This window comes from Sylvia atricapilla, chromosome 2 (assembly GCF_009819655.1).
Source record: "Sylvia atricapilla isolate bSylAtr1 chromosome 2, bSylAtr1.pri, whole genome shotgun sequence".
In the NCBI taxonomy this organism is placed as follows: domain Eukaryota; kingdom Metazoa; phylum Chordata; class Aves; order Passeriformes; family Sylviidae; genus Sylvia; species Sylvia atricapilla.
Genome location: NC_089141.1, coordinates 97219102 through 97243315, shown reverse-complemented (window position 1 = coordinate 97243315; position 24214 = coordinate 97219102). Strand labels below are relative to the sequence as shown.

Sequence of the window (24214 nt, the reverse complement as noted above, 5' to 3'; positions counted from 1 at the left end):
CTCTCCAGATATCTCATAACTTCTTGAGTTTCAAATTGAAACAAACAAAATTTTTTCAGGAACATTTTGCTTCCTCTGTTTTTGCAGTGACTTAAGAATAAAAAATGCATTAAGAGCTTGTCTGCTTTGAAAATGTTTGTGCACTCTCAAAGACCAACTACTGAAGCTTCTGAGCACCATGTTTGTAATGGAACTGGGTAAGGTGAAAGTTTCTTGAAATATGGAGAGTTTAATACAATCAGATCACTTTCATTTAGTTTAAAAAGACTTTATTACTTGAAAGAGCATTCTCCTTTTTTCCAAGACTGCTTATGACTTAGGACTCTTTAAAAGCTTTCTGAGCTATTTATTTCTAATAATGTCAGCTCCAAAGTTCTAAAAATTCTTTGATTGTATTCTGGTCTTGTTTTCATTTTAACCCAAAATCTTTTTAATGGATAGTCCTCTAGGGAACATGGATGCAATATTTAAGACAGGAATATATTTAACCTTTGTAAAGGGCAAATGCTAATACTGTTTTGCAATCTGCTGCTTGCCTAAACCAGCATCCATATCCTTTGATCTGATTCTATTTACACAGTGACTTCTTCAAAGTTTTAGGAGCATATCCAGTGGAAGAGCTTCCGCTGTTTTCTGTAGGCTTCATTATGGGTTAAATCTGTATATTTATCTGTAAGGAGTCTGTATAAAATAATTATAACATTTGTAGTGCTGGACTATATCTGCTCAGGTCCTGGAATTCTACCTAGTAACTTCAGAGTCAGATCCATTCTTATGTACAGAATCACAGAATGGGTCAGGTTGTAAAGGACCACAGTGGGTCGTTTGGCCCATGCTCAGCAAGGTCATCTTGCAGCACATTGCACAGTACTGAATCCAGACAGTCCCTGAACATCTCCACTGAGGGAGATTCAGTTCCAGGGCTTGGTCACACACAGTAAAGTTCTTCCTCTTTTTCAGGTGGAACTTCCTGTACATCTGTTTTTGCTGTTGTTTCTTGTCCTATTGCTGGGCACCACTGAGAAGAGGCTGGGCCCTCCTCTGACTCCTCTCATCAGATACTCACAGACGTTGATGATTTCCCCTCTCCAGTCATCTCTTCTTGAGGTCTGTCATAAGAGAGATGCTCCAGTCCCTTTATCATATTTATAGCCCTCCACTGGACCCCCTCCAGGAGCTCCATTGTCTTTCTTGTCATGAGGAACTCAGTAGTGGACACAGCACTCCAAATGTACCTCACAAGAGCTGAGAGGCAGGACACCAACTTTGACCTGTATTCCAGAATGTCATTAGCATTTTTGGCCCCAGGGCACACTGCTGGCTTATGGATGGCTTGTTGTGTGTCTGGATGCTCCAGATCCTTCTCCACAGAGCTGCTTTCTGACAGCTCAGACCCCAGCCTGATGTATGGGGTTATGCTTTCCCAGGTGCAGGTCCCTGCTTTTGCTTTTCTTGAATTTCAGACATTCCTTCTCTGTCCTGTCTCCAAACAGGCTCAGACAACCTTTTGAGTTATTCTGGAGTGACAAAAATTTCTTTAATCCGGGAAAGTGTATTTATAAAGGAACTAAAATAAGTAGTCTGCTACTAGGCTGTACTGTGTTATTTTTAGTACACTACTTTTAAAAATAGCATTTTCAAAAATGATAACACCGTCTTGTAGAGAAAGCATTGCTTTCATATGCCATACACTCTGAAAATTCTTTGGACAAGCTGTAGATTTTCCTTGCTCCTGACCACAACTACTCATAGGGCACTGGAAAACATTGGGTGTAAGCCAAGGAGTTCATAAATGGTCTTATTTCAATTCCTTGCCACAAGGGATTGATACCACACTTGTATAAGAGGCTAATGAGTCTTTGCTTAACAAAGAAAATTACCAAGATGAGATGAAAATCTAATGCAATTCATTCTGCTTGGAAGAGTACCAAATTTTTAGTGTCTGTGGATGAGAAGATGCCTCACTTTGATCATGAATGATGTCTAAAACTGTCTGAAAATTTTGCAAAAGTTTCCTTGCCTTACCTGCTTGGAACAATTTCTGGGGGATGTGAAGTGGGATGACTATAAAAAGCTTGAAGATGGTTTAGTGGGTGAGGTCACGTAGCAGAAAGAACAGGTATTTCCACCTGTATTCCTGTGATCAGAAAGTTCAGGTCTACCAAGGCCATCTTTTTTTTGGTTGTCTGAAAGTGAGACTGCATTTTTGTGCAGTTCTCCAGCTCAACAGATTTGTTTTCCAGAATTCCTTTTTCTCCTCTCTTCCTAACCCTTACATAATGTACCAAGACACAGACAGCTCATACATCACTGCTTCCCCAAGTCAGTGCTGTTCCCCCATTTGTTTCCTATTTTTACTCCCAGGGAAATGGGAAATGACTCTCTCAGGGGAAGATAGTGTTCCCTGACCCTAGAGTTCCCGATGTTTTGACTAAAGCAGCAGGTTAGAGACACAGTTAAATGATGTGTACTTTTCTTAGATGAACTCAGACTCAGTGAGTCTTGGTGTGGGATTGATTAGGTCATATTAAAATGAATCCATGCAAACCAGATCTGAAGCAGAACAACCAACAACCATTTTCAGGCTGCTGCTGATGAGTTCACATACATTGACTTTTCTTGATTACCAGTTTCTAGTTCACTTGAATGCTAGTTGCTTTCCTTCACTGATTGCAAGGATACAACTCCATTTTTATGTTCACATCATCTCTATCAAGTTTGTCCTTAGCAGTAAGCTATTGCATTTCCTTTACCTCCAAAACGTTATATAGATCGTCAAATAAGAAACGGTTTAAAACCTAACTCCTGAGAGAAAGCATTTTTTTCAAAATCTAGATATTTTGTATAAATTAATTGAGATTAATAGATATCAATAAACCTATTTGAATCACTGTCTCCAGGAGATTGACAACGTAACTCTTTTTGAACATGGTAAATGGAAAAATTAGAGAAAATAATTTTTGGTGAGATTTAATATATGATACTGTTTTGTTCAAAATGCATGTGTAGATAAATTATCTATCTGAAGAAATTTGTTAACAGATGTTCTAAGTGAAAGAGCCATCCAGTCTGAATTGCTAACAGATTAATTGTAGGCATCATGTGAAATATGACTAGGAGTCACTGTTTCCCCAGCAACATTCTTGCAAAGGACAGCAATAAATCTTCATGCAGAGAAACAGGCATTATTCTTACAGAAAGTTTTGTGCATGTGAACAGTTTTGACAAAGGCCTGGGGTGTACTTTGGGAAGTCTAAGGTCATTAATAAGAATAACAAGTTAAAACAAAATTTTGTGCTAAAATTAGTGTGTGTCAGTGGAAGAACTGTTTAAATTCACTGGTATGTTTTACTGGCGCAAGATACTTATGTCCTCAAAATATTTAAAAACAAGAATGAACTGATTAGAGTATACAATTAAGATATGCCTTCCAGGGAATAGCATTCCCTGAGTTGCTCTGTAAGGGCTTCTAATTCTCTGTCTTGCTAGAATTTTTTAAGCAGTGGTTGTCATGTGTAAGCATAAAATGAACCAGGTACAGACACCTCAGCTCTTTCTTGCTTCCTGTGGGGACTGCCCAGCCCAGCTCCCCAACCAGAGAGGCAAAATTCCTTCTTCAGAGTTGTCTGAAACCAATCTGAATGCTATTTAGTAACAACGTCCTTGGTAATTTTCCAGAATGAATAGAAACAGTATCTCAGGGAAATCCTCCCCTTCCATTCAGAAACTGTCTCTCTTCCAGTTGGCAAATACGTGTCCTGTTCTCCCACCCTGCAGAACATCACCATGTCCTGGGATAATGGCAGCAAGTCAAAGTTTACATGGGAAAGCTATACTGGGAAAGCAAGATGTGTATTTTTAGATATTACAAATGAGATTAAGCAGTAGGAGATGGGGAAGCGTTAAAACTATGCGACCTCTCAAATCTCTGTGGACCAGCTGCTTGGGAACCTTTGAGATGACAAGATACGCCACACTGTGAGTACATGTAACCCTGCTGTTGTTTCTCTTTTAATCCCTAGACTATTAATTCCTTAGAAAAATTTAATTTAAAAAGGGAAAACAAAGCAACCCTTTCCAGAAATAGTAGTACTCTTTTTATTTTTTTTTCCAAAAGGGTATTTTTATCACTATTTTTTTAACAGTTTTTGTTGTTTTTTTCAAGGTGCCCTTGAAAATTCAATGTTGTTGGCAGGAATACTACAATGTGCTAGTATCACAAAGAAGGGAGTATTCTAGATGCTGTTCCATGCCAGTACAAATCAGGGAAGTGTTTTCCCTTTTGGCAGTTTTGGTGAAAATTTTGCAGGTGGGTGATCTCACTTGTCTTTTAGTTTGTGTATGGCTTTCATGTGGATCATGCTGGCTGGAGTTTGGAAACAACCAATGTTTTAAGAACCCTAGCTGAAAAGAAAGGATTTTCTTTTTATCCATTCAGCTGAAAATACGAACTTGGCAGGGAGTAAAGTCATGCTTGGCCATATCACTCAGTCACTATTGAAACAGAAAAGCCCTTTTGCAGAATTCATCCAACAGTGTCACTGAGCAGGAGCAATCATCCTAGTGCAGACAAGACAGAAAGGACATGATGAAAATAACATTTCCCAGCCCTTCTAACATTTTGCTCATGTCTTTTTTGAGTTTTGTGCATTCCAAAGATTAATGGGAATTACTTATCTCCTTCAAATCTATTGTTGAAATGCTGGGAATAAGATACCATATTTGGTAAGAAGAGTTTTGATTCAAAATGAAAGTGAAGCTTTGCAAAAGTACCAGAGTATCCAACTTCCACTATCATTATCTTAATTGCCCTTGAGTAATGTAAATAGCTTATGTGGACACATTGTATATTTAATCAAATTTAAATTTTGGACCTTTCATGAATGTTTATGTAATATATCAGGCATCTTAAGAACAGGCAAAAAAAAATCACTTAGTATCTGAATCTCAGTCTGAATAGAAATGATGATATCCAAAAAACAAATCAAATCACCAGTCTGACAGCCAGTTCCTGGCAAGAAAAAACAGATAATTTTTCATAGACTCACTGAAGGGTACTATAGCGAAATACGAGGATTCCTTTATGTAAATTTAAACTCAAGACTGGGCCATGAGGAAAATTATGAGTTACTATTAATAATTACATTATTAATAAAATAAATTGCAATTGAATTGACAGTATTATAATGGAGAGGAGAATGAGCTCTACTGCTACTGTTGGAAATAAATCAAGCAAGTAAAAGATGAAACACTCTTTAGTAACTTTCTGGAGTCTGCTGCTAGTGTCCCCTGTTCCTGCAAGGTCACCTGTCTGATGGAAAAATTAGACATCTACAATGGGAGTCACCACAACATCAACACAGAAAAAAAACTTCTGGTGTGTGGGCAGATGAGAAATCTATTGAGAAAGCAAGGGGGTCTAAAGTATCTTATAGGAGCCTTCCCCATTTGTGTGACTTCAGTTACAATGTCACAGCACTGGCACCATACTCACTTTGGCTGGCTAACAATTTGTCTCCTCCCTGTTCCCAGCAGTTCCTGTACAGTGTAGATGGCACATAGGGCGTATTGTTGAGATCGCCTCCCTTATCAACATGGTGGCAAATGATATGCAACTTAGTTTACAAGAAACTCCAGTGTCAATTTTCTTTTTTTTTTTTTTTTTGTCTATTGCAGAAGAAAATGGCAAAGCCACAGTTTCTCTCCTCACTTTCATTTTCTGCTTATTCTTCCCTTTTACCTCTCCTTGTTCTCTTTTTTTTTTAAAAGAAATCTGTTCAAAATAATGGCATGCACTTATGTGAGACATAGTTAACAGCAAGATGTGGCAGAAGTATGTTTTGTTGAATAAGAGGAACGTGAAAACTAGTTCCCTTGATTTAAAACTTTCAATAGTTTAAGTTTAATTGGTATAAAGATTATTTCTTGTAAATCATATCCCTGGATCCAATCTTATATGAGTTCCCTTAACTGCCACTGGCTTCTGAAGGGGCTCTGTGGGTTATGTTTTTTAGGGCTGACTATTTCACCCAGAGATGTAGAGGGCGTCACCTTGCAATTATTGGAGCTGAGCTAATCTGCAGCATCTGCCTGGATGAGATCATACAGTGACATCAGGACACCCAAACTCAGATCACTGGATTATACACCTACAATTATATTTAATCACATACATAATATTAGATGCTATTTCAAAATCTGTAAAAATAAATGGATATTTTCCAGAAAACTCCATATTTTGCTTGACCTGGTAGACCAACCAGTCTCTCTTGCAATCCCATGCATGCAGCAAGGATGGGCTGAGATGCCACATAGACCCAGACAGACTGACCTTCCAGCCTGGTCCTTGGTCTGTGCTCCAGCCCCACTGCCTGCTTCATAGCTGACCCTCAGCCTGGGCTCTGGAGCACACAGGCATGAGGGCAGATGGGGCCCTGAGACTGAAGATGGAGCACCTCTGCTTCAAGTTCTTTGCTTTGGGATCTCACCTTGTTCAGAAAGTATCAGCATGATTTTTTAATGATAAGTTTTAACAACATAGATGAATATTTCCTGAAGAGAGAACTGTTACCATGCTTATTGTGTCATTGTGTATGAACTGTTATAATGCATCAGTGTTGTATCTTTGTTTTGCAGAGCTTTGTCCTTGATGATGTTATTAATATGTCGCTTTATTACCAATCCAAGAACACATGGCCAAAACTAATTCTTGTGCATCAGCTTTACATTTTACTTTTAATCTTTTAAATAATTGTACTACATTTCTTAATTCAATTTATACACTTGATGTATTTTGACATACATAGGAATTCTTTTTTCTTTGTGGTCTTGAAGGAATTTTGATTCCATAAAGGCCATGCAGTTTATCAGAATGAAACAAAGCAGAGAATGTTCTTAAAAGACTGGGCCATCTATCAAATGCAATTGTTTTGCTGGTACAAAACCCCCTTCTACTACACAACACATTTTAAGATATTTTGCAGATATTTACTACTGCATACGTCCAATATCTGTTACTAGGCACAAGACACCAGCAGGAACAGGGAGATGAAAACAAGCCAGCCATACCTGGAGAGCCCTTGAGAAGGTTGAGGGGACACTGACCACGATGAACAACAGCACAGGAAATGTTCCTCTGCAAAGTGCAGAGGCTGTGCGGATTTGGGGTCCAGCCCAACAGTGAAAGGATGGCTGCTGTGTGTGGAAATGTGCCCAGACACACACTGTGGAGTGAGCACACCTGACAGAGCATGGAGAGACATCAGTGAGGAGAATGGGCACAGGTGCCCATGCCCCAGTGTAGTCTTTGCTGCCAGACAGCACCACATTTAGTTAAAATCAGTCTAAGATTGTGTGCTTTCCTTCTGCTCACTTGAATCTCAAGACTCATTGGCAAACAACAATTATTCCAGGGTGATTCAAACAGAACTTAATCCAACCTTTCAAATATGCATGGGGCAGCAGCAGTTTTAGATTCAGACTCCCTATCATGTAAATTATTTGAAGTTTTTTTCTCAAGTAATTGCCAGGTCACATCTTTACCCATTATAAATCATTTAATTTTCCTGTGGTTATGTCAGTTTATGCCACTGAAAATCCAGTCTGATGACATAATTGGAAATATGGGATAAAATGCTAATCTTCAAGAGTATCATAGTCTCTTCACACAGATGTTTCCATAGTAACATAACCGTCATGATACAACCATGCTGAATGGGGTTTTAATGTGATTTATTTCCTCTTCTGCAATTTTTTTTTTAAATGAAAGAATTTGGATGGAGACAGCAAAGAAATAAGATTAATTGATCCACAAGTACAAGAAAGGATTTGACAAAGTAAACATGACTACATGTCTAAGGAGGACGTATAGACCTTATGAAAGAAAAGTGGGAATATGATCTCCCTCTAATACTTATTAGTATTTTAGATTAAAAACCCTTGGCCATATTCATGGAGATGTATAAAAGCCTCCACCAAAAGCATTATACATTCTTTACAAGTATTACTTTCCTCACCAACCAGAATACAATATTAAAGTGCTAAATCAGCTGCCTCTGCCTCACCTGTCATAACCAGAGCCAATCTCCTGACATAATCACCCCTAGTGAGTGAACATCCCTCCATAAGCTGTTCCCCAGTGTCTCTCTTCCAAATGCCAGCCTTTGATCAGTAGGACTAATGATGCCTGGTTTCCTAAAGCTTTGTGTCTCAGGTATACAATGCACTGCAATTTCTAACCAAAGCATTTTTTACATTTGTGGCAGTCATGATAACTCTTCTGTATGGATTCTCTGCCATTTAATACAAATCGGGCTCATTCATCTCCCAATAGAAGAAGTGACAGGGTCCTCTTCCGCAGCTTTTTTTTAAACTTTTAGAAAATCAGTATATTTTAGATCATTTTCCTATCAAACTCCACCTCACAAAAGATGGCACAAATTGATGGCCTGAAAAGTTTTGAAGTGCAAGTGGGCAGATGTGCACACTTGCTGTGAAGACGTATATTTCTTCCTTATGAAAAAAGATAAATGACCTTCAAAATATATCTGAAAAATAAGAACCTAAAACTTTTGTAGGTTAATCATCTCACCTGTAAAGTCCTTCACCAGTTGTGTGCTGCCCTGTCCCAGATCTGATGTGCACTACAAAGTGCAGAGATGGTGGGATAACAGCCACTGGCTTGGAAAATGTTGAGAGCTGGAGGTTCTGTGCAGGAGAGGAGAAACCCCTTCTGAAGAGAGGAACTGATCACCAGAGGCAGGACCAGCCTAATCAGCTACTTAGATTTACCAGAAGAAATTAATTCTCTGCCCACATGAAATAATTGCTACCTTGTTTGGCTATTTCCCAAGGCAAAGTGAATTTAGGAACTTCCCCTAACCACAAATGATTTATGAAGCATTTACTGTAACAGCTATGCAAATAAAAAAATAATGTGAATAAACCAGACATTATCAAGACCCATGTGTTGCTACAAATAAGATAGGGACACATGAGTTTTCTAAAACTGAATGTATTTAATTCGGATTTGTATAATCTCTGCAGTTTTCCCTACTGCTGGAACTTCAGCTGGGTTTTTACTGAAGCCTTGACTGAGATCTTCAAACTAGCTATCCATACCTCCCACGGGAAAACCCAGGAGAAATTGCTACTCTTCAAAACCCTTGTGTGGTCTTCTCCTCACAGAAGGTTCTGCCTTTGCTGTGGAGAGGAGCTGTGCCCTGTCATGCCCAAGCTGACCTCAGGGTGCTGCAGAGCACCTGGGGGATTATGCCCCCCTAAGCCATGCCAAAAATTTGGACAATGAGGAACAAATCTAACCTGCCAGCACAGGGACCTTCATTCTCCTCCACTGCTTCCACTGAGAGCTGCCATAGTGAGCCAGGAAATGCACAGCCTCAAGCACAGGGGACATGCAGCCTCCTTGCAGCTCAGGCTTTCAGGGTTTAAAAATGACCCAGTTCTAGATTTGATGCTAGTAAACAATAGCCTCTCTGCTAGCCCAGCATCACTGAGATGGATTGATTTTGTTCCTGAGCTGGTAGGTGGTTTTTTAACTCTAAGAGCAGCAGAAATAGGGAGTGAATGTGATGCTGGACAGTGCTCGGGCTCAGACATGCTCTCAACATCACAGCTGGACCCTTAGGAAATGGCATAACACACCCTTCACATCTCTATAAAACTGAAATCTTGCACAGACTTATCTGTCAAACCCTGAATTCTACTCCATTTATGATGGCTTTACATTTAGCATGCATTTACAAAAAATTCAGCTTTGGGACCAAACAGAAAATCAGATGTGCAAGTTGCAACATCCCATTAACCTGTGAGGACACTGGGTTGGAACAGAGAAGTGTTCAAACTCCCATGGGGAGCAGCCCTCCCACAGGCCATATCCCCTCCAACACCAGCATTTGCCCATGTGGACAGATGGGAGGATTCTTCCAGACCTGCTCCAGAGTAAGCTGAAATCAGGCAGATGATGGTACCACAAGCTAACCTCAAAATCAAGGCACACTGGAAATCCAGGCTCATAGCTCTTGCCTATGGCAGAGAATAGGTGTCAGGCAGAGAATGTGAAGCCCTGCTAAAATTTCCCTGTTTGTTCTAACTATTCCACATTACAGCTTTTGTTGAACCCTTCAAAGCAATCTAAGCCAACAAAGCATTTTCCTCAGAAGGGCAGAAGAATATAATTTTGTAAGTACAAAATGAAACAAGCTTAATATTGAAGGATGTCTGCATGACTAAAGAATTGTTTTGGTTTTAAGCCTAAAATTTAATAGATCATAAATCTAATAATACAGTCTACTGTCTTTAGGCATTTTTGAGAGAAATCACAATATTTATTTAGAAGTATAATTTGTTGGCTCTGTTTATTGTTTTGTGTTTGGTTTTTGTTTGAGTAGAATTTCACAACAAATTTTAGAATGTGTGTTTTTAGTGTTTATAGCTGCCAGCTGGATGACAGAATAGACAATATTATTATGGATTATAGGATCAATAATCCACATGCTAAGAAGGATTTATGTAAGAGACCATAACAGCTTAAGCTTCAATAAATAACAAGTAACACAGAACAGAAATAACAGACATTATCTAAATAGAAAAAACATTTTCCTATATCAGAAAGGAAAATAATACATGTGATATTAAAATTAAAATACATTTTTAGAAAAGTAAGCAGAATGCATATTCTTGATTTATAAGAGGTTTAAATACATATTTGCATGAATTGAAATATGTTTTGAGGTCTGAAAGGTCAGAACAAAAGGAGCTTTTCTTGCCTCTGCCCATTTTATCTGCTTCCATGATAAAAAAGAATTTTTTTCTTTTTGCTGTTTGAAGCTCATATCACAAATCCCTGAGGGAATTCATGAGGCAGCAGAGGAGGTGAAAATAACCTCTACATTTGAATACTACAAAAGCCAAGACATCACAAAGGTATACTGGAGCTGATGCTTCATTCAGGCATTTTTTTTATTTCCCCCACATTCCTTTTTATGTGCAGTAGTGCGCTTCCTCTTTTGCAGAGGGAACATCAGTCTAAACACTGAACATCCAGGCTTTCATGGTTTATAAAAAGAAATAAATGTGATCAAAACATTTTTTTTTTTCTTTTGCCTCAGAGATATAGTGGTAGCTTTGATTTCCTTAATTACACACATCGCTCTGGAAAGGTCATAGTCTAATTCTGGTTACTATTCTGGGAGAAGAAATAGTTCTGAGGTTTTTTTTCACCCGTTTTCACAATCCAGCAAGGGTTCCTTCTTTCTTTTACAGGAACAGCTACATCCTCCAGAGATTTGACTGGCATGTGACTAGTCAGTCAACAGGAAATTATTTACAGTTTGCTTTTTAATTACTTCTGATAATGTGAAGACCTGACAAATTGTAATCCAAGGATGAACCTCCCCCACACTGAGAAAATTCAGATCATTTAACACTGTGTTGCCACTTCTTATTTACAAGCACACCAACCAAGCCAGGTTAAAATGTCTCTGCTTGTCTTTGGTTTGCTTTCCCATTCTGTGCGTGTAGGAAACTCTGTACATGGCTCAAACCAAAATGACAGCAGATGACATTTTGCAGATGACCTCCCCATGCCTCAGGGACCACCAGAGAGCCACAGTTCAAGAAACTGCCATCCACATGGAATAGTGTGATACTATCCCAGGGATGCAGAGAGCTGCAGGCTGCTAACCCATTCGGCCTTGGTCCAAATGTGCTCATTTAAGCCTTTGCTTACCAGCAAACACCTGAGTTGGTGGCTTTGGCTGGATTATGAATGTCAGAGTGCTCTGTTGGAGGACAGCCAGAGCACTCAGCAACATGCACTGAGGGGGAAGAGTATGGAGAAAGTTCATCTTTTTAATTGCTGGACTGATTTATTGCCTCCTGCAGTCACTGGAAGTATCCGTTTGGTCTTAATGTGACAACACAAGGCTCCACATGATTAGCTATCTAAATCTGTGACTTTTCTGTCTTTTCTTGAACTGACATTAGCTGATAAAAATGTGGATCATTCCACCATTTCACTAGTTTACCCCCTTCCTTCCTTCTTTTCAAATGGATTATGAATAGTACCGACAGCTGCCCTCTTTACAGGCTTAACAAAAACATCATTATAGTAAACCTACTTGTCAAGGTAATTTCTTTTCTTGTTCTAGTTTCCTCTGTTCCTCTGAAACAATACGTCCAGCTTTGAACAGCATTATGTTTATAAATACTCTTTCAGAGAGCTGTTATGAGAGGTTTAGAGTTCCGTAGGATACTTGGTGCAACTGGTTCTTCTTCTCAGGATATGATTACTGATGCAATTCACTCCCTGTTGATTATGTCATTGTTTCAGACAACTGGTAATTAGGGTTGGAAAACCTGGTGATTCTTCCTGTTTGGACAGTTCTGAATTGAGTGATAATTTTGGTGATGGGACTACCTCTAGGAATTCTTCTGGTGTGGGTGTTTATTGCCTTCTACTCATCTGTTGCCTGGAGGATTGAATTATCACATTTTTTTCCTTCACACCAAAGGGTAAGAGGTCAGTCACCACTCTGTAGTTTCAAAACGAAGGAAGAGATTTCTCCCCAGATGTTCATACCTGCAGTGCCCTGCAGGACCCCAGAAGACACTTGCTGACCCCAAAAGCTGCTGCTGCCTCCCAGGTGTATTGGCAGCCCATCTGGCAGCCTTTGTCACTCCATAAAAACAAGTCTTGTTCCCTTGGCCTCCTCCCTGCGGAATGTGTGTGCTTGGTGTTTGCTATGGGCCATGGGGCAGATGTTTTGAGGAGCAACATTCTCACCAAAGCCTCTGCTGGCAGCTGAGCCAAGGCAACCCACCTGCTTGGGGAATCCTGTAACAGGAGGAAGCTTCGTGGCTTCCCCTGGAGGGGTCTCTACCGCTGAAGCAAGGATGCTGCAGCCCCTCCTTCCCTCAGGAAATCCCCTGCTTCTGGGAGGAAAGATGTCTCTACTTCAGCATGTGCCAGACTGCTGGGTGTCTCAGTCCTGAGCAGCACTGGTGCCTGGAGGTGTGCAGCCCTGCCAGCCCAGCTTCCTGCCCTGTGTCCCTGTGTGTGTGCCTGTGACTGAGGGAGGCTTCACTGAAGGAGTGGTGGCTTCTCTGTGTCATGCTGGGACAGACTCTCAGTGATAGTACCTCTGATGTTGGGCATTGTTCCCCTAAATCACATCCTAGAAATGTGGGACAAGGTTAGATGCTTCTCTCTTTCTTTTAGCAACTTGAAAAAGACAGATATCAAGCCTCTCCCCCAGGCTGTGCTCAAACTAATGGAATGTTCAGGTTGTTACAGTTAATTTTAATAACAGCAGGCTTTTAACTCATACTGATGTTTTGGAAAAAAAATCAATTTCATTCAAAAAAGTTGACACGAGTGGTTCTGGTAGTTCATTTTTTCTCTTCTTGCATATTCTTTAATAATTACATTATTTTCTGAATTAAGGCTAAATCGTCCACAGCAATTTTAGTCTTCTGAAAAGTACTTTTGGCAGGCATAATAATTTCTCAAGCATCTTTACTTGCCTTTAGTCACTTCAGAAAACAATACCCTCCAGTTTGTTATACAAATGCAAAAGAACGGCCAGGGCAGGTCAGAACAATAGTGCAGGTGACCCTGTGCTCTGTCCAGTGAAGCCTGTACCTTGGCCCAGTACAAGGAGTTCCCTGGTGTTCCCAGAAACGCTTAAGAAAGGGAGTAGGAAATGTGAGTCATTCTTGGTTGCTCCTTGCTCTCCCGGGTGCTGTGCCTGGCTGCAGTGCCCCGGGGACTGGCCGAGCGGAGGTGGCTGCAGGGTTTAGTGGCGATCCTTGGTGCAGCCCTCATGTCACCCTTCTGGCATCCAGTTGGGTTTTGGCCTTGGCAGCATCCTGGAACAATAAGTTCCAGAGTTCCATTTCCACTGTGTGAAAGAGGGCTTCCTCTATTTATTTTTTGCTTGCTGCCTGCTAATTTAAGAGGTTCTCTTAGTTTTGTGCTGAGGCAGGAGAGGGCAGCTATTCTCCCCTCACCAGCTCCAGATCTTTGAGTATTTACTCACCTCAGCCATCCTGCCTCGAGTCCTTTCCAGCCTCAGCAATCCCAGCCTGTTTAGTATTTTCTGGCACCATTCCCTTCCCACACACCTAATCACACCACCCTCAGCATCTTATCTAGTTCTCCCCATGCTCAGCCATGTCCTGCTGTGAGGGAAACAAAAATCTAGTTTTGCTTTCTGCAATATGCTTCTTCCCTTTCCCTCTTTTGGCAGGCAATAATTCACAAGACATGAGGAAAGGACGAGACACAGAACAGGACCAGGAAAACCTCCCAGGTGCCGGGCTGTTGGATGGACTGACTGGTCTTCCAGGAAAACTGAGTCCTGCTCTTTAAATAGCAAGGTCTGCAAGGACCTCTCCAACCAAACCCCCTGGGAGGCTTTATTCCTTCCTATCCCAGTGACTTCTCAGTGGGAGACTTTCAGTCCCCGAAGTTTCCTCCCACCAGAAAGCATCTCAGCCAAGGAGAACACGTGAAGAGCGCTGGGAGCTGCTTGGTGTGACCCCTGGTCACCCAGCTTCAGCTCAGCACCTGAATGGAGAACATTTTCCTTTTTTTTATTACAAACTCTTTACTTGTTTTTTATTAAAAGCAAAGAATTGATGTGTAACCTTAAGCAAATTTGCTCTTGAGTGGAGTCTTGCCAGGCAGACTATTGCCCCAGAAAATCCTCTTGGGTACAGGGTTTCACAGCTTCTTCAGATGTGAGGAGAAATTTGAAGTTGTGACACCAAGTACTGAGGCCCCAAATGCCAGACCTGGAGTGTTTTTAACTAATTTGGTAATACCAGGTCTCCTTCCTGTTATTTGTGCTGGATTTGCTCCATGGATTTCCGTTGAGCCAAATATTCCTGGGGCTGGCAGAGGAGGCGAGGGATGGAGTGGGCCCTTTGTGCACGGTGGGCAGACAGCCAGCTGTTGGGGGGAGCTGAGGACCTGGTCAAGGGACAGCAGTGACATTTACCACAGCATAAAAGCTGGCTGCAGGCAGTTCTGCTTCCTTTGCTGAAGGGACAGGATGACTGGGCAGGCAGCTTTTGCAGGAAACAGAGCAGGAGGAGAACAAATAGCTTGTTTCTCTTCGACTTTCTATTTTCCTCATCTAAGTAATCATCTTCCACTTTTTCTCAGACAGGGTACTGCTTTGTCTGAGATGTTATTGCTAATTTTCTATCTTAAATGTCACACACACCACAGAGAATAAAGTGCATGTAAGCAGAGCCTTAGATGTGAAGGGGTGCTGAGGACCAGAAGATGACAGTGGAATGACTCTGCTGGGGTGACATACAAGCTCAGGTGGAGACATCTTCTTCTACCAAGATATTTGAATGAGCATCTGTAGTTGCTGACTAAATAATGGTATAGATTGAATTAATCCTTGTGGCACAGGAGCTCTCAGTTAGAAACAATAACATCAGCTGGAAGGGTTAATTCCTGGAATTGTGTTCCATATCACCCTGATCAATGCACATCCGAGGCAAGCAGTGTGACAGGATGGTCTGTGGTTCCTAATTCCTCCACCACTCCATTCTTTTTGTTGTCCCCTGTTTTAATTAGGTACCATTAATCAGTCACTGGTTAATGAGGACCCCATTTCAACATGTCCAGCAAAATAATACAGCCAGAGCAAGTTCCATCCTTTCCACTCGAGCACTGTGTGGCAGTCCATCTGGAGCTGCATTGCACTTGCAGCTGTTGATCAGGCAGCTGTGAGCCCATCCAACCCCCGCTCCTTTAAATAAGTGACATTTCTTTTGCTCCCTCTTCTGCTTCCACCACAACAATGAATGTGTGTGAGCAGCTGACTGAGGTCTTATTCCGCTCTTTGCTGTACAAATGGGAATAGGCATGGATGAATCTTTCTGAGATATTTTTTACCCCGAAGCCAAGATAGAAGCCAAATGGTATTTTTTTAAGGCTTTGGAATATCAAAACCTCTAGAAGTTGGAGGATGTAGAAGAGAGAAGACAGAGATCTCCTAAGATATTTGCTCTGGTTATTTCCATGGAAATTATCTAAACTGCTTTACAGATTACATTCAGCTGTGCGTATAAACCTGGATATAAGCTGTCCATATAAACCTGTGGGGTTTATTTTAAATGTCAGTATATATTTTTATAATTTAAATTTTTTCTGTGTTTCTTACCTGACAGTAAGGTAATTATTCTTTAAATTTTGCATTGAGACACGCTGGTCAGACCATTGACTGTGGTTCATTTTGTATATCACAAATATTTTAATCATAATATATTAAACACAGGGTGCTCAGCCAGGCACAAAATTCTCAATGCATAATGCTCAGTGAAGGACTTAGAGCCTCAGTAATAAGCAGGAGACAGATGCTGAGAGGGAGGAGATGGAAAGTTAACTGTTGTGAAATTGTGTTTATTTAAAATAGCAGGAAAAATTATGATGGATTATACATTTCTTTCAACTATTCATTAGTCGGCTTCTCCAGTAGTATCTCTCTTACATGTGAAATACTGACTAATTCAAAAAGCAGTGTCAATGAAGGATGGTTAAAGAAAGTGGGATGTTCTGCCATGTGATCAGGCTATTCCTGGCTGCTGTTTATTCAGTGTTTGCAGCAATCACTATGGCACAAGGACTTCAGAGATAGAGTATCTTTTCTTTTCGTTCTAGTTATTTATTTTCTGTTGTATGTTTTTGCTGCATCATATAAATCCTAATTTAGGACATAGCCTTGTGTCACTTGAAATTATTCCAGTCTTTTATAACACAAACTGAAAAACTGACAGAAATTCTTAAAAGATCATAAAAATTTAATACTTGATTGCTTCACTTCTGGTTCCCTCCATCTCCTCCTCCAATGCAATTGTTAGCCACTGCATTATGGAACAAGATAGAGGATGGTAGCTTTGAAAATAAAACTGTCTCTTCTATTGCAATTACTTATTATTGTTATTCTTTGTTTTCTGCAAATTGTCTTTGTGAAAACTGTCTTTGACTAGCAACCTTTTTCTGGACTTTCTGGCTACAATGCATACACTCCTAGAGATAAAGTGGCAATGGTCCTGAGGAGGAAAAAATTAAAATTTCATTGAGTAGCTGTGGTGCCTTAGGCAGTATTTTTCATTTTTGAACCCTTTCTAGTTAGTATTTCTACAACAGTTTAACCCCAACTCTGACATTGTAATTCTCTCCATCTGATAATCCTGCCCTTTGAGCCATTTCACCATCAGATTCATAGGATTTCTAGGAGTATAATCTTCATTCACTGGAAATTGAAACCTTCTGGAATTTCCTGATTCCAAAGCAAGTGTGAAAGAATGATAGGGATACCTTTCCCTGATGATGGTCACTTCTCAATGCGATTCTGATTATCTCTTTGGTGAAAATCTGTTGTCATCTACTCAGGGTAACAGCCTTACTAGTTTGACACTGAAATGTTCTTTAAACTAACAATGATGGCAACATAAGTAGTTTGATTCTTTACTGTAATTTATCACTTAGACTGGAACCTAGTTACAAATAGTCCAGTCCAAGGTCTGGTCACAGTCTATAGAATATCTCAAGGCTGTATGAAAAATCTACCTGATGGTCCAGTTTTACCTGAGCTACAGTCAAAGGAGGAAAAAACCTTTCAAATAATTTTTTGAATTAGTAAGGATATTTTTGGAAGCTAGGCTTGCATATTTTACAATCAAGGTAAATATGATAACATTGAAATTTGCCTTTATAAATACCCACAAATGCTGGATTTGAAGTTTACCCACGTGGATATTTATTCATACAGTCAATGTAGAAAAGTTCTATTACTAGACTTCTGTGATGAATTAAAAGTAAATGGATTGACTAAGCACATCTGAAAAAAAAAAAACAAAACAATTTTTTGAGGATGAAAGTTTTCTGTTAACACTGTGTTGAAAACAAACAACTTAAATGTGTTTTAAAGTTTTCTTTTATTTCTTAATTATTCCCAAAGCATTAATCACAGCAATGTTTTCAATGTCCTTAAAGAGGGCTCTTTAATGTGACTGCTTGTTCTGTGTTCACTTTCTGAACCTTAGAGGCTAAACCAGAGATGAAGTATAACCTCATTGATTAATTACATTTATTATTTCATGTGTAAAACTGTTTAAAAATCATTTCCATATGAAAAATACCTAGACTGTGCTAGCTATGCTCTATACTAGCTAAACTGCAATGTGAAACAATCAGGAGCATTGGAATAAAAAGGTATTTCGTTATGTGAATAATTTGGTCTCTAAATACACTTGAGCAAAGACCACTGAAACGTATCTGAGTGCTTTCACAGTCAGTACTTATCTGATGCTCAAAAGCTATTTATGATATTGATTTCTATAAGTAGCACAGAGCTCTAGGATGCTGGTGAAATGCATTTTTGGGTGACATGGGTACTCTTTCATCTCTCTGTAGAGTATAGAAATCCCCCATAATGCCGTAGTAAAAATATCTGCATCTCAATGTGAAGAAAACTATCACGATTTTTAGAACTTATGCATTTAGAGTTGCCTCCTCTTTCTTTTAAAGAATAAATTATTTCATATGCCACAAATAAAAAGTAATTCATCTTTGGGCAAAATTATGTCTTTCTGAATTCAGCTACTAGTCACTATCTCTCTTTCTGTTTCTGAAAAGAGAAAACAAGGATCTGAAAACCCACCAGGGTTTCAGGCTGCTATGGTCTTGGTGGTTTAGAGCTGCCTTCACTAATGAAAAGAAAGTAATCCCCTTCTACATGGCCCACTTTTAGAACTATCCTTTATTTTAAGCTTTTCAAGGTGCTCATGTTCCTATTGGTATCAGATGAAAATCCTACAATATAAGTAAAGTTTTTTGAATTAATTTGAAGCAGAACTAAGCAAAATGACACTTTGTTATTGAGAAAGCACATCTTTCAGAAGAACAACACCTTTATTTTCACTTCCCTCAAAAAAGACAAAGTGCAATACTTTCCTAACAATGACCATATTGGAGGTGGTTTACTCTTTTTATAACACTCAGAATTGAGTTGTCACTGACTCCTGCATAGTAGGAACAGTAAGACAGATGAATATAAGATATCTGAATATTGCAAACACATCTGTGTTAAAATTACATCTATGGTATTCCCTATTGATGCAGATGGTTGATGTTGACAGAACTTCATGGTGAGCTCCTTCAGGTATGTCTTTCAGCCTGAGTATCCATTGTCTCCAGCCATTGCAGATGTATTTCTCGGACATTTCTGCTAAGAATATTTCACTACCAGAAATAATGTCTGGGATGGGAATGGGGAAAAAGTCCTCTATGAAAAATCTAGAGTCCTTGTTTCACCTAAATCAGTCACCTACTACTGTAATAGTAGTATATTTTAGACTTATCTCACAGATTGGTGCTGGGGTTATAATAAACAAATAGTCTCAGATTCACCACTGTGAATGGCTCCTTTTAGTCTACTGTTCACATCTCTGACTGCCTTCATTATAAAATCACATCCAAGCAGGTCAGCCCTGGAAGATAAATCATGTCAGCACAAAGCTGGTTTGTGAGCTCTGATTTATTGGCTTTGCTAGGCCTTCAGGTCTTGTGAATCCCCACACATTGTAGTCTGCACTTTGAGACCAGTCTGCTCGGAAGACTTGGATTTTTTCCCTAATTAGAGCACAAGTAAGTTGTTACTAAAACATTGATGACAACATGAGATGAGCAATAAAAGACATGAGGTGTCCCCCAGGAACAATGCTACAATGAAGCTGCAATATCATTATATGAGTTGATTTGAGCTCAGGTAGAAAAATTTTCTGTTGGGAACAGATGAGATGCTTGGGTTGCTGGGCTATCTTTGCTGTGGGGTTTTTGTAAATTTATTGCATTTCTGTTTTCAGAATCCCAGAAATTCACTTTAGTGAATTTGCACAGCATTATTCCCTTTCACAATGATTTTGCTCTTTCTCCAGGGGCCAGTATTACAGCCTGTCTTATTGATGAAGCAAAGCCAGTCTCGAGAAGCATTATCTTTTTGCACGTGTTAGGATGTTTGTATTAGCTCCTTCATCTCATGTGCTATGATGAGGTATAATCCAAAAGCTGGAGAGGTTTGTGTGGAGAGAAAAGCAAACCTGGATACTGAAGTCCTCTACCTGCTATTAGCATATACTTCTTCCCTGTCAGGTGACATAAATTAATCTGTGTCCCAGAGGTTTGTCAGATAAAGCAGCAGGGAGAGAGTGGATGAGTCAGTAAATTGCAGTTTGGAGACATCCTGCTGCAGAGGGTAACTCACGTTGACCAGAATGACTACAGGGGTCTCTGCTTCTGCAGTGGCACTTCACTGTAGCAGAAAACCAATGGCCCACTCTCCCAGTGGAGGTTCACATGTGATTCTGCACTCCTAAAATCAAAGGGAGGTCTCTGACTCTCCTGGCTACTGGAGTCTCTCTTTGGCCCTGCTCTGGGATCACATAAACCCTTTGCCAGGTATTCTTCTCTGTACGCTGCATGATGGCACCCAAAACTTCCTGCAGTTTATTGAACTCTCTCCATTGCCCAGAAGGCTGATTGAAGCCAAGCCACAGCAGACACTGAATGCATTTTGAGAGCAGGAGTAACAAAAGGTCATACAAGGAAGGAAAAACTAAGTTCACTGGATTCTAGTAGATACAGCAAACATCAATACAAGTACAAAAGCACTCTGGGTTTAACAGCACAGCACTGTGAAATGTGAAGCAGTGTTTATTCCTTTGAATTCAAGCAGGAAGGAAGGGATTTTTGTAGCTCTGGCACAGGGCCAGATGGTTTGCCTTTCTCCAGCTCCCAGCTTTTGGGAAGAGGAAGTGACTTTTGCCAGCAGTGCCCCCTGCCCCTGTCTCTGCCTGCCCACAGTTTGACTGGAGCTGCCCTCATCTCATCTCCTGCCACTCCACTCCCTGCCCTGGCAGCCACTCAGTGTCTCCCCTCATTCAGCCCTCTTGGTCACACAGGCCCATTCCCAGGCCCACATCTCTACTGCTGCTTGCACTATAATGTGTGCCCTAACAAGCTGTGAACATTTGAAATTGGCTGTGGAATGCAGAGAAAGTGCATTCCTGGGTTCCTCAAGTAAATGCAGTGTGCATTTTTCCAAAGAAATACTTAAAAGACTTTGGACCCCAGGTAGACAATTATTAAAGCTGCAAATTTTTTTCCATGTTTAACTCTGATTAGAAACTGAGTTTATTTTTGCATTTTTAAAAATATCTAGGCCTTGTGGTAACCCTTTGCAGAATGGTACATTTTGATTTCTGATAATTACTGGAAAGTGACATTCCCATTAATCCTCACTAGTACTGTTCAAGGATTTAGAAACCACTTTTAGATACAAACACAGCTCTGTAAATCCCCTAAGACAGAGCCATGGGTAATGGGAATATAGAGGTCATGTGAGTAATGAAATGTGAACTCTGCATCCTGTCAGGTGGTGCTACAGAGAGAGGAGGAAGGAAAATAATGGTGTTTTCATTCCTTTGAAAAAACACTTCAGGAGTGGGGAGACTACACTGTTCCCTGTACAATGTATGGCCACATGACCATGTTAAACTGCCAACTGCGTAGTGACAAGGCATGCTGAGAAACCCAAGCCTCAATCATTTGGGACTAAACTGATTTAAATCCCAAATGCAAAAAACTGGTTGTTTAAGGAGGAAAAAGTAGCAGTGTTGTGAGAGAAATCAGCAGGCTATGCCTGATGTCTAATTGCTCTGTTGCCCAAATAATGGTTTTCAGTCTGTGGAGCAGATCATCTGTTAGCAGAGGTGCTGGTGCTCCCTCGGTGTAGCACCCCTTGTTACTCACACTAACTGGTGGATGTACTGTGTGCACAAGGTTCCAGGTGGGGAAAAGGGACAACCCTCCAAACTACCCTGAAAAAGTCTGGTGTAGACAAAGATGCCATCAGGTCGCTGCAACCAAATGACACCGCTTTGAGGTAGAGAACAGGAAGGCCAATTTTTCTCTGAACAACACTCCTCACTAAGTTTTTTGTGTCCTGATAAGGTCAGGTGGGTAATGGTGTCTAATGTCACCAAAAGAATTAGAACTTCAGTGAAGTGACATCTTAGAGGGTGGTGGGGCTCTGCTGGGATGAGGGAGTGCAAGGTGACCTCAGGGGAGAACTGAACCTCAGGGGAAAACCTGGGGCAGGTTCTCAGAAAAGATGGAAAACAAAGCAATAGAGACAGCTAAAGAGTGTCACAACTTGCAGTAGCTCTCCCTCAGAAGTATGACTGGCCCAGCTCCCAGCAGCAAGAATACAACCCACATTTCTCTGTCTCTGGGCACCAGCAGCAGTACCTGCTCCATGCATGTGTCCCACCCCAGCCCCAACAGCTGCACAGGCAACAGGACACAGCAAGGGCTGCTCCAAGGATCAGCACATGAGTGGGTTTTGTTTTTCTGCTTTGCTCTGGGGAAGGACTCAGTGGCTCCTACCTGTTGTCAGCTGGAGTGCCTTGAAAACTGCAACAGGGGAAACCAGGAAGGGTGGCCACAAAGGAGGCACGGATGCCTTCCCCAGAGGTGGGAATCTTTCAAAGGACAAGTCCCACTGAAATACTCCATGAAGCCAGTGGTACAGCCAAGAAGAGATTCAAACAAATTTTGATGTGTGCATCATATAAATACCATCCTCATCCTGCTGCTGGTGCTGTGCAGACTGAACAAGAAGTTCAATGTGCAGGCTGCTATGTAACCACACTTTGTCTACAATGTAGTCAAGGACTGTAACTATTGTTTCTTCGGGAAAAAAAAAAATAAAAATCAAATGGGTGGATTTAAATTTTTCTTGCCACATCTCTGTGAGCACTTTGCGTCCTGGGTATAACGCCTAAGTTTTTTCAGAACCCTTCATTAACATTTTCTCTCCTCAGCAAGGTGTAAAAGGGTTAATTCTTGCTTCCTGTAGAACCGGTAAAGTCTGCAGCTTTGTCCAGCTCCACAATTAACACTTCAAAGTTTTTACTGGTCAAAGCTAACTGATAACAACCTGAATATGGTACTTGGGTAGTTTATTATTCAAATTAAATATTTCAAAGAAATTCAGATTGGAACACACCTTTGAAGTTATGGAAAGACCCCATCTTAGGGTTACCATTTCAAAGAGATTTTCACAACACCCTTTAGATGCCAAGATGCCAGTGGTGGATTGGGAATTGATTTTCAAACTGACAAGATTGAGTAATGGGAACTCACTTGGCTGAAGCTAACACATTAGGTGTTTTGCAAAAGGCACTGTAAGACACCCTTGGAAAGGTGTTTTTAATTGTAAAGATGAAGCAGAATGCAACTGAATTTACAGGCTGGGCATGGGCTCTGGTTATTTTGAAACTGGTCGGAGACCAGATTAGAAAGAGATGCATGAGGTAAACTCACAAAGATGAAAACCTAGGGAGAAATGGCTGTTTTCAACCAGGTGCCCTTAAAACTCACAGTTAGGTGTAGTTGTCCTCTTGAACCCTCTCAACCACAGCATGAACTTCAGCCATAATGCTGCAAAACAGGACTGTTAATGCTAAGCACCAGAAAAAAAAATTAAATATTAGTATTAAAATCTCATGATTCAAAAATATTACTGCATTCAATTTTAGTCTTCATTTACTTACAAAATTGAGCTTTTAAGGTTTATATTTTAAAGTTTTCCTCATACAGGCTGGTGTTTTATTCAACTGTCACTATGATTGCAACTGCAATCATAGACTAGGGTCTATTTTTGGTGGGTGCTGTATTAATCTAAAGCAAAATCAAGGCCTCATTTCCAAACACTCTTATGACCACAAATCATAAACTCATTGTATTACCTGAGTGATTTTGAAAACTGAAACCCATTTTCATTTCTTAGATATTTCATCTCCTATATCCCACTGAAAGTTCCTTAATCTTGCAAAGCTAACTGGAAACCAGTCTAAGCAGCCTTTCAAATCTGGCCCTTGCCATCTGAAGTCACCTGACATCAAAACTGACACCTAAATTAAAAAAATGAAATAAAAACCCCCAAACCCAACCAAGGCAAATGTAGTAGACAAATTATAAAGAATATAACTAAGATGCTATCACTGAAGAGACCCCAAAACTGCCACTACCTACCATGAATGTACAAGTGAACACACGGGGATTATTTAGGACAAGACTGACCTTTAGCCAACCAAGTTGAATTTG

The 24214-nt window shown here is 40.3% G+C and overlaps 1 protein-coding gene across 1 annotated transcript in view; it reads left to right on the top strand.

Moving 5' to 3' along the window:
• Positions 1–24214, top strand: part of GPM6B (glycoprotein M6B) — a 510804-nt gene that overhangs the window by 372615 nt on the left and 113975 nt on the right. The gene's annotated exons all lie outside the window — the stretch shown is intronic.